The sequence below is a fragment of the Schistocerca cancellata genome, chromosome 2, assembly GCF_023864275.1.
Source record: "Schistocerca cancellata isolate TAMUIC-IGC-003103 chromosome 2, iqSchCanc2.1, whole genome shotgun sequence".
NCBI classification, from domain to species: domain Eukaryota; kingdom Metazoa; phylum Arthropoda; class Insecta; order Orthoptera; family Acrididae; genus Schistocerca; species Schistocerca cancellata.
Window position 1 is genome coordinate 366600027 of NC_064627.1, and position 13369 is coordinate 366613395.

Genomic DNA, 13369 nt, shown 5'->3' on the forward strand with positions numbered 1-13369 from the left:
GATGTCTTAACAGATTCCTATCATCCTATCCGTTCTCCTTGTCAGTGTTTTTCCGCGTATTCCTTTCCTCTCCGATTCTGCGCAAAACCTCCTCACTCGTTACCTTATTAATCCACCTAATTTTCAACGTTCATCTGTAGCACCAAATCTCAAATGCTTCGGTTCTCTTCTGTTGCGGATTTCCCACAGTTCATGTTACACAACCATACGATGTTGTACTCCAAATGTGATCAGAAGTGTGGCAATATGAAATAGCTGGGAGAGCCCTCGGACGGCCACGTCTATCTCGACACAACATCCCAATGATGCTGTGGGGATAAAATAACAAAGCGGCCAGTCGCTATAGGGCAACTGCCTGACCAAAACACGGAGTTGGTATTTGACACAGAATCTAAATTTGTTTTCTAGCCTTGAGAATCGGATGACGTTTAAGTTCCTTATGACAAACCAAATACTGGACAACGCATGAAGACATATGAAGATAGTAAGACAATAAGAAGAGATGGTTACTTTTTTCATTCATGAATACCATGTGGTTTTTGGATGAAAACATCTGGATACAGAGAACAACTGATGGCAGTGGTGTGGATGTGTTCTGCTTTCCTACTAACGTGGAGGTCTTCAGAAGCGACGTATATGTTCGTCAGTTAGAAGACCTATCAGAAATTCTTTGCCCCGGGAGTGGGTACTATTACAGAAAGTTGTGCTGGGTGGCTTGATCTACTGGTATGTGACTAAGCACTATTCTGAACGTACACTCCGTGTTTCTCTGAACGGTACATCTATACAGAAACACTATTTCCTCTGTTGTCTCTCTTGAAACTTCCAGTAACTGACATTCTGTACCGGTATGGTGGATTCGTCATTTTAATTCTCTTGTCAATTATCAGTTCCCCAAAAAATTGATGCAGACTCGATATTTTTCTCATATACATAGCTGTTCGATGCACCGCCTGTCATTCGCTTGGCGCGCGCGGCATCCGACACTCGGGGACGACGCATCTCGTTACTATTGGCCGGCTTGCACGTGGCTGAGCAGCGGATGGCGTGTGCGGGATGTGTCGGTGTCGTTCTGGAGGGCGCCCCTGCTGCCGACGTGGGCTTCCTCACCTCACACACGCTGCGCAGCGCGCTTCCAGGGATTTGCACAGTGCATTCGCATCTGTCTCCTTCCGTCCTCTTCTTGTCGCGACTGACGCTCGGGTTGTCGTCCATATGACAACACAAGCACGAGAAACATCTGCGAGATGGCCATATTTTATAGCGACGAAAGGTAAGTTCTTGTTTCATACTTACAAGGTTTATTTAAAATGTTTGGAGAAAATAACGTGGCCACTTTCTCGCAAAAACGAGGTAAAACTGTCATGTGAACGTATGCGACCAAATGCTGCTTATATTCAGGCATGAAAATGTTGGATTATAGATTTTAATACCGTTTCAGCGCGTCCAAAACAGAGTTTAAAGCTTTCAGAGATGGCCGCGAAACATTCGTAAGGCGTCGTTGTTTATGAAAAACTGTTGCATGAACATTTCACCACAAATAACCGTTCAGACCAGAGATGTCAGGCTCGTTCCCCTAAAGCAACTGAAGCATTTAACATTTTACATGATATTTAAACAGATATTTCGGCTTCTACAGAAAACCGTCATACAGCACTAGTCAATCTCTTTCGGATTAACATGCAAAGCAAAGGATACTTTGAGTGGACGATAATATGGAAGCGATAACGGCATACATATAACCTATGCTTGATTGCAGCCAGAAGGAAAACACAGATTCTTCTTGATGTAATAACAAGTTAGTGCAGTAATGTTAGAAATGTTTCTAAATAAATGAGGATAGCTATGTCGATTAACGGTTTTTTTTTTTTTTTTTTTTTTTTTTTTTTTTTTTTTTTTTTTTTTTTTTTTTAAATACACATCTATGTCTGTAAGCTAGCAGAACTTTGAGATCAACGGATCTGTGAGGTAGGAATAGGAATATGGATACAGAAAATACCGAAATCCTGCTATGGGCTGCGGGTGGCGTCTTTTCGCCATTACATCGATACATAAGGCGATGACCGCTTTGGAATATAGGATGCTCAACATCCATCTACACAGTGAATCAGGCCACCCAGCACAACTCGTTGTAACAGCACCGTCTGAAGGTCAGAAGCGCCATAGGCCATCTGCACCACGAAAAGACCATTGTGATATCACAGTACTGATAGAAAACACACGTAGTGGTGTGGGAAGAATGAGTCCGGGGGATCGCAGAGCATATACACAAACATGAGGTTTCTCGAACAGAATGATCTCTTCCATATCAACCACAACAGATGTATGGAACCATACAAACTCTGACTCTCGTCTTTCACATGACATACTGAAAGCCACCTATCAGGGCAATAAAATGAACGCCTGACTTCTAGCAAACATTTCACTCAATAGCGCACCAACACTTACCCACTAAATTACAATCAGAGTCCGGTCCCAGACTACTACAATAGTCAGGAGAAAACACCAAGAAAACTTCACTGACAATAACACATTTATTAGGCAATAATACAGGACTGCCTTCCAAGCCGTCACGCCACAGCCGGGCTGGCGAAACAGCGACGCATCAGCAGCGGAATACCAGCGTGTGCTCGACTAACAGTACCGCCAGCACAGTGACGTCTCGTTTCGCTGCTGTTACGTCTCGGAGCAGCCGTCGACTCAGGGACTCTCGTGCCCTCCAACTTTACGTATCTATATCAAAAGTGGACTCGTTGGCGACAAAGATTTGCACTCAGAAGTCAGGTCCCTGGTCCACCTGAAATATACGGCGGTACACAGGCTCTCAGCTTCCGTTTAAGAGACAGAGCCAGCAGCATCGGTGTGCGCAACAGAAAGAGGAAGAGCAGCTACATTGACCCTCCCCCCTCCTTTCGATGGCGGATAGCGTCCAGGTCACGCGCGTCAAGCCTCCAGCGGGCCTGCAGGGTCATGGCGGCCTCCACGCCCCATCAGTGTTGCCTCGGAAGTTGGCAGTGCACATGGCAGCAAGAGCGTCCTTCCAGCCGGAATCGTGGTTCCGTTGATCATCGAAGACAGCTAGATGTGCCGGGGGTCGACCTGCGTAGCCTCCCCTTTGACTAAAAAGCAGAGGTGAGACTACGCACTGAGCGGTCGGGTATCACCACTCATCAATCAGATATTTGTTAATAAGGGTGAGACATATATTTTGGCGCTTATATGTTGGCGCTTCTGTACGGTCTGCGACGGTGGGGATGGCTATGACATCATGTGTCCCGGTTTTTCTTCGCTGTTAGGTCTCCTAGTGACTCTAGACTTTCGCAACTTCACCTTTAGAGGCTCTTTCCGGCTGGCTCGTAACGTGGATACTTATTGTTGCATTACACCTAGCCTTCCTTATGCCGCTCTGCATTGTCACTAGCGTAGTGGTAACTCTCGGCTTCCAAGATGTGTCCTTACGCTTCACTTGCAAACCTGTGCAAACCTGAGTGCTCGTTAATCCCCCCCCCCCCCCCTTGCCCGCTACTGCGATAGCTTCCGTGTTTGTCACAACTCGCTCAGTATTTCCCCCTATCTGGCAGTCCACTGGTTATCGATACATGCGATTCAGTTTCTGGGAGCAGTCAAGGTAGACTTTGGACAAATGTTTAGAGTCCGCTGGGGATACTATCCTGAGGCGTAACGTATTCCACTTCCTTCAGAAAATTCGCCTCGAATTTTCCGGTTTGAAATAACCTCAAGAAACCCATCCTGCAGATTCTGCATCAGTAATTACAAATTGTACAACTTTTATTAGTCTTCCATCACCATACAACTAATTTACACGATTTTCAGTGGTTGTTATATCAAAGCCAAAAGTAAGTCTTTGCAGAAGTCATTCCTTACACACTAACACAATTATTTGTATACTTACAGGTTCATCTATTAGTTTACAAGTAATTTCCTTACCATGTCTCAACTTTATTTACGAACCAATCAACAGATAAATCTTGGCGGTGCACTGAGTTCCATTTAAAACAAAAGCAGATTACACAAATCGCCATTGGAATCACTATAGCGCTGGTAGATGCCACGCTTGTTGTCGGTCGTGACATTATGATGTTGTCTATCGTGGTATTCCTGTACGTGCTAGGACATGTGACCTGTCATACTTCTCCGTTTTTGCATTACTACTAGTTTGTCTAATGAGCGTAGAATGTGTGGATTCAGAGTACTATTCAGAAATGTTAAGTTCTGGCTACGAGTCACCAAAACGCGGCTTCTCGGGCCAGTACAATGTAGGCTGTTCCCATTTAAGTGAATCGTACCAGTGATCGTAGTTGGTAGACGAAATGTCACGTCTGCTATGTCATAAGTCGTACAGTTTGTTATTATTCTGTTATCCCATAATTCCACTCTGTTCGTAACTGCTGATTTCTCGTTTGTGTACTAATTGACAGTGACTACTTCTGGTTAAAAAACTGAGCAAAACCATTGCGTGCCTACTCTCTGGAATGTGCATGCGGCGTTCGTATTTCCCTTTCACATTCACTTGTTTAAGTTTTCTCACGAAAAACTGGACCTTGCATCCTTGTACGCCAGTCTGTATCATCGTACTGAGGCAGATCGCAACACTTTCCCGCTGGCATCTCTGTAGATCTTCCAAGGACATTAAAGCGTAGCCATCTCTTTGTTCTGAAATTAATAATACATTTTGGTTCGTACCTTTAGCAGTTCTGGTATGCGCCCTGACAGAAAGGAAACCTTATCACTAGCTTCCCTTACCCTCAGAAGGTGAGATTACCCGAAAAAAAAAAACACACCCCCATATACGAAAATAACATTGTATCGATTCCTCAATAGTGAAAAATCAAAACACTTTAAAACATACTGTAAACAGGACAAAACAAAACTGAATGACTCCTTATCGGGTTGGGTTGTTTGGAAGAGGAGACCAGACAGCGAGGTCATCGGTCTCATCCGTTTAGGGAAGGACGGGGAAGGAAATCGGCCGTGCCCTTTCAAAGGAACCATCCCGGCATTTGCCTGGAGCGATTTAGGGAAATTACGGAAAACCTAAATCAGGGTGGCCAGATGCGCGATTGAAACGTAGTCCTTCCGAATGCGATTCCAGTGTGCTAGCCACTGCGGACTCCTTATTAATCTACACAACCACAAACGAAGTGCAATATGGACAAACAACAATCTAAAATCTTATCTGTCGCTGTGGCTTAAAGACGTAAGGCGTTTAAGACGTACTCTGGTCACCAGTCATCTGTTTCTTCCTTGTTCCACCATGCTTCGCATTCTATACTGCAGATGCTACTGGGGTGCGTGACAATGCATCGATAGCTCCATTAAAGGCTTCATACGTCCCACGTGAATAATCTAAGTCTACATTGCCATCAGTATTTTAACATTGACAGATGACATAATTTCCTCTAATTGGAATGGTCCATGGAACTGGATCAGGAATTCGTTTGTTTTGCCTTTTGGGTATAAGGATTTGTCACTAATATCCACTGGCCAACCCTGTTTTTTGATAACCTCCCAAAGCACTGACCTATCTGCTCTTTTCGTTCTAAGACTTTCGTATTTGAGCGTTTTACTTGTTTCCAAGCGTCTCGCAATTTCTTAGCAAACTTCTTTACTGATTCCACGTCGGATCCAAACTTAGGCTTTATCATTTCGAAACGTGAAACCATTTTTCTCCCATATATCACTTCGTATGGCGAAAGATAGTAACTATATGGTCTTTACAGTTGTATGCGGTGGTTACAAAATTTAAGAAACATCCCAATTTTCATTATTATTGCTAAGGTAATAGCTCGTGAGTGGAACTCTCTTTATCCTCCCATGGGGTTGAGTGTGGAAGAGACTTGCGAATTCGGAGCAATCGACTGAACTGCTTCATAAGATCGGACATTAAATTGGTACCATGGTCTGTAATTAGCCTGTCTGGAATGCCAAATGTGAGCGACCAATTATTTACTATGCTTTAGCAACTGTACTCGTTTTTCAGTCAGGCATTGCAGCCATTAATAAATAATGCGAGAAATGGTCAATTATAGTCAGCACGGTACGTATTTATTCCCTGCTGGTGTTTCATTAAGTGTGTCTAAAATGTCCGTCTCAGTTATTTCAAACTGTGTAGATGCTTCCGGCAGAAGTTGTAATGGAATAAGTCGGTGGCAAAGATCAGCTCGTTGGGCACAGGACACGCAGTTTCTGACATACTAATCGACATCTCGTTTTCTAGTCCTAGGTCAAATTTTTTAGGCAAATAGTCTATCAGTTGCTCTTTGTCAACCAAGGCCTGACAATATGAGGTCATGTGCCTGTGCCAAGACTTCATTACGGAAAACATCAGGTATTACCAATGTAATCCGCACTGTCTTCCTTTGCACAGCAAGCTGTTGTGCATCATGAACTGAAGTTGGGACTTGAACTGTTGACAATCAGCATCAGAAATTTGAGCAGTTCGCCATTCAGCAACGTTCGTGACCAGCGTTTATAGAACTGCAACTGCAAACTGTCGGCGTTAGCGTGCCATTTCCCTGGCTTGTGTTCAAAATGGTTCAAAAGGCTCTGAGAACTATGGGACTTAACATCTGTGGTCATCAGTCCCCTAGAACTTAGAACTACTTAAACCTAACTAACCTAAGGACATCACACACATCCATGCCCGGGGCAGGATTCAAACCTGCGACCGTAGCGGTCACGCGGTTCCAGACTGAAGCGCCTGGCTTGTGTATTACCTCATAATCAAATTCACTCAAACGGGGTGCTCATTTTATTTATCTGCTGCAAGGGTCCTTCTATACTAATAACCATTTGAGAGCAGCATGATCAATCGCTACCTTAAGCTTTTGACCATAGAAATAACAGCAGAAGTACATAATACCGTAGATTACTGCTAGCATCTCCTCACTCGTGAAATAATTTTGCTCTACTTTGTTCAACTTTTGGTATGCGTACGTTACAGGACGCTCTTTACCGTCTATTTTTTGTCCTAGGACAACCATCAGAGCAATACTCCTTTCATCACGAAACAGAATTTTTTTTTCCAAAATCAGGGAATATCGAAACAGGGTCTGATGTTAGTGCTCCTTTTAAAGTATTGAACGCCATCTGGCGTTCAGTAGACCATTCTAAGTTTGCTCCTTTCCATAACAAACGATTCAAAGTTCAGGCAAATTCAGCATAGTCCTTTACGAATTGACGATAATAATTACAGAGACCGAGGAAACGCTGCAACAGTGGCGAAGAATTCTGAACTGCTGGGACCAAACGTGGAATTGTTTTCATACCTTCCTTGCCAATTTCGTGCCCAAGATAATTTACTTCCGTTGCTGCAAAAAGACAATTATCGAGTTTACAGTTAGGTCTTCTCTTCTCAGTCTTTTGAGTACCTCCTCTAATCGTCGTACATGCTGTTCCAAGTCCTCTGAAATTATAATGTCTTAACTATCCTGGGTTCTTCGTACTAAGTAAGATATCAGCAGAAATACCTCTTAGGAACACGTACAGAGCCCTGTTATCTGCCTCAGGTAGAATCATTCTATCAGTCTCTGCATTCTGGATAAGTTCACACGTTTTCGAGTTCAGCTTCCTTATCCTGTCCAAGAAGGATTCCATTGATTCGTGGTACTTCTGCGATGGTCCATTGAGTTTTTTCCTAAAGAGCTTTGCACTGTTCTGTTCCAACACAGCTGTATTAGACACTGTTCTATTCCAATAGAGCAGTATTAGACCTTCTGCCAGTTCATCAAACTTTTAGGTTTTCCTGCCTCTTGGTACATAACGTACATTTTCACGTCACCCACTAACCTTAATCTAGCCATATTTAAGGACGTTTCTTCCGTGCATTTTCCTAACTTGCAGCAGACTTCACATCACTAACAAAAATAGATACATCCTAAGATTCCTTCCCCGAAAATGGTGCTATGAGGTTATCTGCTGCGGGATCAACGGAATCGGTGGGTACATTCAACATGATTTTATTTTCTCCTGTATCAAGAAGTCCTGGCCCCCAGCGGCTTTCTCATTGCTCTGTTCTCCTACACAACGCTCCATTATCTTGCCCCTGTTGTGTTATTTTTTGTAACAGAGCGGTTATCTGCCCCTGCAAACCTTCCACCGTTTCATACTGAGTCGTTGCTCGTGTATGTCGCATTTGCGTAAACATCTGCCGTTATAGTAGTAAAGGGGAAACAACAGGAGAAAGGAAACTAAACTATACTTAACCTTTATGCCGTATCATAGTCCAACGAAGTCCTGTTCACTGGCGTGCTTTGCTTCCAACCCTTCTACAAATACTACACGTAGCTGACACAGCTTGAATATATAGCAAGACTTGGCTAGAGTACGGGCACCTCAATGGCCGCTGCTTCTAGTGTCCCCACAGAACTGATACAAGTCTGTAGGCTCCTGCGTTCTAACAAACGACACTTTTAAGGTACTGCGAAGATCTCTGCGGCTCAAAGCGGCCGTAAGAAAATACAGAAAAAGGTAGAAAACAAATATCAGTCACACACCACACCGCATTGTTACGAACTCCAACTCACAGCTGTTGATCTCACATGGGAGCTGCATATGGTCAACTGCTGTTTCCTAAATGTGTAGATGTGCACCAGGCGTAGACGTCTCTACCACTGATAACCACATGCTGACATCACATATAGGAGTCTAATTCCAGGCTCCTGCAGTAGTCAGGGGACAGCTGAGCAGGATGCCGTGGTGAGGACCTAGTTACACTCGAGTGCGCCATGAAAACATCATTGGCAGTAAACACATTTATTACGCAGTAATACGGGATTGTCTACCAAAGTGCCACACCACAGCGTGGCCGGAAGAGCAATGCCTAGTCGGTAGTGGAATGCTGGCGTAAGCTCAACTCTCAGTGCTGCCAACACAACGAAGCGTCGAGTAGCAACTGTTACGTCATGGTGCAGCCGTCCACCCTGGGACTCCGGTGACTTCCAGCTCTCTACGTATCGATCTCCAAAGTGGATCCGTTGACGTCGAAGATTTGCAATGAGGCGTCAGGCCACAGGTCCAGGAGATAGGAGCCAGGAGCATCGGTGTGTGCCACACGAACATTATGAGCAGCTGCAGTGCCCCCGCCCTCCACACCCCACTCGGTCGGAGAGGCGGACAGCGTCCGGGTCAATCCTCCAGCAGGCCTGCAGGGTGATGAAGGCTTCCACGCCCCATCAGTGTTGCCTCGGAGGCTAGCAGTGCAGCCGGCAGCAGCAGCGTCCTTGCAGCCAGGCTCGTGGTTCCATAGATGATGTAAGACGGCTAGGTGTGCCGAGGGTCGACCTGCACAGCCATCGTTCTTACTGCATAGCTTTGTCTGACCCAAGGGCCGATACTACGCACTGGGCAGTCGCGAATCGGCACTCAGCAATCAGACATTTGTTATGAAGCGTGGGGTAGTTATGTCGACGCTTCAGTACGTTCTGCGACGGTGGGTATGGCTACGATATCATGCGTCCGACTTTTTCCTCGCCGCCAGCTCTCCTAGCGGCTTCTGACTTTCGCCGCTTTACGTAGCAGAGGCTCGTTTCTGAAAGATCGGCACCCGAGACTACTGTTGCGTTATAGCTAGTCTTCCACTAGCCTTCCTTAAGACACCTTGCTTTGTCACTAGTAGGACGGTATCTCTCAGCTTGCATGATGTCTTCTTGCTTCGTTTGCAGACTTAGGCACTTGTTCGTCCACCGTGCTGGGATAGCTTCCGTGCCAGCCGCATCTCACATCTCACTCACCACACTCACCATTCCCCCCCCCCCCCCCCCGCCTTCCCCCAATAGCCCATCAGCTGAGCTGACAGTCATTGACACATGCAGTCCAGCTTCTAGAAGGTGCCAACGTAGAATTTGGACGAAATTTTAATGTCCGCCAGGGTTACTATCCTGTGGTGTAAGATCTTATGACGTATCAACGAAAATTACGACCAGATTGAGGATTTATTGATAGGGGCACAGAATATTATGTTGGATTGCGAGTCATTGATACCTGGAGTGGTAACCGGAGATGTGCACCAGGGAAGTGTAGCCAGACTCTTCCTTTTAATGTTTTATGTTAATGACCTGCAGATTACATTAATAGTAATCTCAGGCTTTCTGCGGATATTGTAGTTCTTTTATAATAAAGTATTATTTGAAACAAAACTTTTACAACAGTGTAATGGCGGTCGAGCTCCGTGGCTATGGACTGAATTTTGTGAAGAGTTATCGCTACCAGCTACCAAAAAGTTGTTGCTTGCTTTATTCTTCAAGCAACCTGCGCTAATATCCAATCAGATCTTGATAAGATTTCAAAGTGGTTCAAAGGTTAGCAACGTCCTTTAAATTTTCAGAAATTTAAAATAGTGCAAGCCACAAAATGGAAAAACGTAATTTTATGAGACTGCAATATAAATGTTGCAACTGGAATCAATCCGGATGTAACAATTTGTAGTGATGCGAATGATGTCATAGACATAATTGTTGGTAGATCAAGGGACATATTTCGGTTCATTGGCAGAATACTGGGAAAACACAGTCGGTTTGCAAAGCACTACTGAGAAACGTCTTAGAATACTGCTCAGTATGTGGGAACCATACCAACCACGCATACGGGTAGAACTAAAAGGGCAGCACGAGCGGTCGCAGGTACTTTTGACTCACAGGAAAGCTTCAAGGGAATGATTAAAACCTTGACGTTGCAGACCACTGAAGACAGTTAACTATCACTCGAAACTCATTAAAGTCTTTCTTTCTGTACTTCTGCTTCATATTACAACGTACGTATTACGTTAGAATTCTAAATTGACTTTGCTCAATCAGCACCACTACAGCACGATTAGAACGTTGCTTGTGGCACAAGAAGAAGATATTGGTCGGTAGGGCGTATTCTGAGGCATCAAGGGATCACCAATTTAGTATTGTAGGGCAGCGTGGAGGGTAAAAATCGTAGAGGGAGACCAAGAGATGAATACACTAAACAGATTCAGAAGGATGTAGGTTGCAGTAGGTACTGGGAGATGAAGAAGCTTGCACAGGATAGAGTAGCACGGAGAGCTGCATCAAACCAGTCTCAGGACTGAAGACCACTACATCAAAGTTTTCGTATATTTCGTAACATTGTGCGGTCATGCAACTAGAACGAATTTAATGATATTTAAAGTTGCCACTGATGGCTACATATTTGTTTTCCACGAAAGCCTGCTTACAAAATATCAACAACCATTACTGATAAATCTATAAATAGATTACACCTTCCTAAATACCGGCCGTGGTGACACGAATAGACTAATAACGGGCTTGTAGCTATTTAAGTAGTCATTACGCATGTGCAAAAGCAAATGCAGGAGAAGAAACCGAAATATGCTGTAGAATGGGAATTCCCCTGTGTGAAACATGACACTGTGGTTTGCAGAGTATTGGTATAAATGTAGGTATAGAAGTTTTTTCAGATTTGACTGTTGCGAAGTCTAACAGGAGATAAATAGGCTACAGACCAACACAGCGTTTCTAAGAAAGCAGGTTACTGTGTGCTTATTGGACATCTTCGTGCACTTGAAGTAAAATAAGAATCCAGGAAGTGGAACTAGATGCAGATGAAATGTAAAATATGATATTGCGCGAAAAATTTGGCAGAGTACTGAAAGACCATGTCGAAATAAGGTTACTGGACTAGGCGACACTCGCTTAGAATTACTGACGTCCTCAGAAGAATATTACTTGATAATGTTACATCACCTGGTACCTAAGAAGTATGAGACAGGCTAAATAATCTCAGGCATAAACAAATTGTATAATTCCCACTCCAAAGTAGGCATTTCATTTTTTGTTGAAGTTTTTTCAGTCTTTTGACTGTTCTGATACGGCCCACCGCGACTTCCACTTAGCCGGCCGAAGTGGACGTGAGGTTAAAGGCGCTGCAGTCTAGAACCGCAAGACCGCTACGGTCGCAGGTTCGAATCCTGCCTCGGCTATGGATGTTTGTGATGTCCTTAGGTTAGTTAGGTTTAACTAGTTCTAAGTTCTAGGGGACTAATGACCTCAGCAGTTGAGTCCCATAGTGCTCAGAGCCATTTGAGCCATTTGACTTCCACTCCTGTGCCAGCCTCTTCAGAATATATTCTAATCTCTGACTTACCCTGCAGTTTTTACCCTCCACAGATCCCCCTTGGACATTGGAGGTTATTCCCCGATGTCTTAACCAATGTCCTATCATCCTGTACCTTCTTCTTGTCAGCTTCTTTCCTCGCTTATTCTGCAGGGGACCATCTCATTTCTTATCATATCAGTCCATAAGGTTTTTGTCTCAAACGCTTCATTTTTCGTTTCTGGTTTCCCCACAACCCACGATCCAATTCCATATAATGCTGTGTTTCAGACGTATATGGGGCATTCATATGAAAACAAGAGAGACTACATTACGGATATGGTGCGGAAGTTCCTAACGGAGGTGCGTGTTGGCATAGAATGCAACCTATTGTGAATCAGGAAGGAACAATGCCAACGTTCAGCGCTGTGCCGTCTCTCTGTTAGTCGTGCTCGATATAAGGTGAGAGAGTCGTTTGTGCGTCCGACTTCGCTATGGAGGCCGGGAAAGAGGAACAGGGAAGTGTAGTGAGGTTTCTGATAGCGGAAGGACTGTGAGGAAGTGAAATTCATGCCCGAATGTCTGCTGTGTATGGCGAACCCAGTATGTCAAGCGCGCGTGTGTTTGCGTAAAATAAACGAATTCGAGAAGGTCGGAAGTCATTCAAAGACATGACAGACAGCTGACTGTGGAAGACATTCTGTTCATGTTGGGCATCAGTCACGGTATCGCTCACGTCATGATGACAGAGTATCTGAAGTTCTCGAAAATCTGTGCGCGGTGGGTTTCATAAGCCTGCCAAAGGAGCATAAGCTGAACAGACCGTCGACATCACTTCAGCACCTGGAACGGTATTACGATGAAGAATACTTTTCCTCTCTCGAATTGTGGCCGGAGATGAAACATGATTTATGATGTCATCATTCTGAGGCTGAGAGCAAGCGTCAGAGCCACCAATGAAAGTGAATCAATAGACCGAAAAAATAATAAACTGTGCACGCCAGCTTCGGGAAAGTTGTGCTGACCTGCCCCACATTGACTTTCTGGAATAACGCAAAAAAAAAAAAAAAAAAAAAAAAAACGCACTGCGTTACGTAGACGTTTTCACTTGACTGCCCCTTACACAGTCTCAAAAACTTCTTCCTGAGAATAAGGCTCATATTTGATACTATCAGACATTTCTTGACAAAGAATACCCTCTTTCCCTGAGCTAATTCACTTTTTATGTCATACTGCCTTCACCAGTCACACATTTTTTGCCTCAGATGTATCAAAATTTCCTTCCTTTTTT